Genomic DNA, 2,500 nt, shown 5'->3' with positions numbered 1-2,500 from the left:
GCGACCAGCTGATTTGTATTTACTGGTGATGCGGATCAGCCCCCAGATCTCACTTTTTTTTCTTTTTGTCTCCATCTCTCTCTCTCTCTTTCTATCTGTCTATCTATCTGTCTGTCTGTCTGCCTGTCTCTGTCTATCTATAGATCAATCAATCAATCTAACTCCTTCTTCCAGTGTGTTGTTTAATACAATGATAGCATTCTAGTCTAGCAATCTTGCTGACTTGTGTTCAAATCCCGCACTGCCAGTGGATTTAGAAGCAAAAATATAGAGACAGCTGTAATTTGACTGAGGTCAGAAGTACCTGTCACACCAGAAATATGAATAACCATTATAATAAAGGGAATGGAGTGAAATACTTATTTATTCACTTCCTATCTTTGATTCAGTCTAGCCTTTCCTGTCTCTTTGTCACTATATACATTTTTTTATTGTTTTTAAAGGTTTTAGCTCTCTGCATATACTCTATATATAAACTGTTTCCATTATTTCCGTGCATTTATTTTTGTTATTGTTGTTATCACCATCATCCTCAGCAGCAGCAGCATCAGGCCATATGAAGGCCCACAATAAAAAAAAAGAGAATTATAATTCCAAAGGTGTAAGTGCAGGTCAAAACACAGCTAAGAAAAGAAAGAGAAGAGAGAAAATTATCAGTTATTCACGTAGTAAAAAACATTAGCTGAACGCTTAACCTAACCAAGGGTCGTAGAAGTTACCATCTCTGCAGGCAATGTATTCCAAAGCCTACAAAATGGCAGTAAAAGGACATCTAGAGAACGAACGACTTTCATCCAATATAATTGAATCGAGAATCAAAGAACTAGTAAATCTTGGAGGTTGACAAATTCAGGAAAAAGCTTATAGAAGGATGTGAATCGGTTGTAATCTCGTTTAAGACTGAAAGAACCCCAATATTCCTAGGATGTCCAATTTTTTTATCAGACAGGAGAAATTTAATGAAATTGAAAGAATGATCAAACACTCTTGAGTATGACTCTGGGTATGATAACCATACAGGAGAACAACATATAGAATGAAGTAGATACAAGAGTATCAAAGAGTAATATTGTCATCATAAATCTTCTTGCACTTGCGAATGATGCCCGGTTTAGATGTGAACTGTAAAGGCCATATTCCTATTTTGTAATTCAAATGTAAGCTTTGAGTCAAGGGTTGAACTTAAGAGCTTCAGGTTATCCACTAAATTGATTAAGATTCCATTAATCAACAGACTTGGATGCTGAGGAAACTGTGTTCTTGACCGACTCACAATAATTTTCTTGGACTTGCCAGGATTTAATTCCATGCGCCATGATAGAATTATTACATTGAGGCCATGGATAAATCTACATTTATGATTGTAATAAGTTAGAAAGAAAGTATGAGAAATAAAAAAAAAAAAAAAACATTAAATGCAGAGTTGTGCCTTCATACAATAGGTAGGTGGTTGAATTCAGTAATGTTGGGCACAACTATGGCTACGTTTCAGAGGGTCCACTTCAAGGATGCCGTAGAAAGCGAAACTTTTCATCCGCCTTTGCTACAACAGCAGGAATACCTAGAGTCCTTATAACGCGAACACTCATACGCTTATTGAGGACAGACAATAACCGGTGGTGCTCAAGCGAGAAGAATTAAAGCGGCATTTCCTCCACACCCTGGGTTCTCAAAGCCCAACAAAACTGCTGGAAAGCAAAGTTTTTCTATCATATACCACTCAGCTCGGTGTACAAGATGTAGGACGCATCATATCCTTGCGAAAGGGCCATGTTAATTCCCTCTTTATCGTTACAGTTTTAGTACATGTGCTACCAAATACAATTTCTTTTGATTTTATTTAATTCTATTAATAAATTCAATTGTATTTACCAAAGAAAGTTCTTTACTAATGTATTCACAAGTCGCTTTCAAATTATTTTATTGTATTCGCATGTATGTATAATGTCGTGTCATTATAATTTTTTTTTGTACGTTAGTGTTTTATCACAATAAAAACGGGTAATCCGCAGCTGTGCTTTGGTTGCATAAACGCTCGTTCCAAATAAATAATCTGGAATAAACGATAGTGGTTCTAAAATGCTTTTAATCTTGTCAAACCAATTTCCAAATTTGAAATTCAAATACGTTTTGCATAAGAGTCGGGACTTTGATGTGTGTGTGTGTGTGTGTGTGTGTCTGTGTGTGTGTGTGTGTATGTGGTGTGTGTGTGTGTGTGTGTGTGTGTGTGTGTGTGTGTGTGTGTGTGTGTGTGTGTGTGTGTGTGTGTGTGTGTGTGTGTGTGTGTGTGTGTGTGTGTGTGTGAGCGCCACATTAGCTGCAAATATAATTTACCTCGCAAATAAACGTTTGATATGCATTGCAATGAAGTTCATGATTAAATTAGACCAAAATTACTCTCACGGTGATTGTTAATGTGTTAATGATAATGATCGTGATGTTATAATGACAATAGTTAGGGTGACCAAAACAATAAAAGATGTTATGATTTTGACAATAA

Source organism: Penaeus vannamei, chromosome 41, assembly GCF_042767895.1.
Source record: "Penaeus vannamei isolate JL-2024 chromosome 41, ASM4276789v1, whole genome shotgun sequence".
NCBI lineage: Eukaryota > Metazoa > Arthropoda > Malacostraca > Decapoda > Penaeidae > Penaeus > Penaeus vannamei.
The sequence above is the reverse complement of the archived record's forward strand: the minus strand, read 5'-3'. Positions refer to the sequence as shown.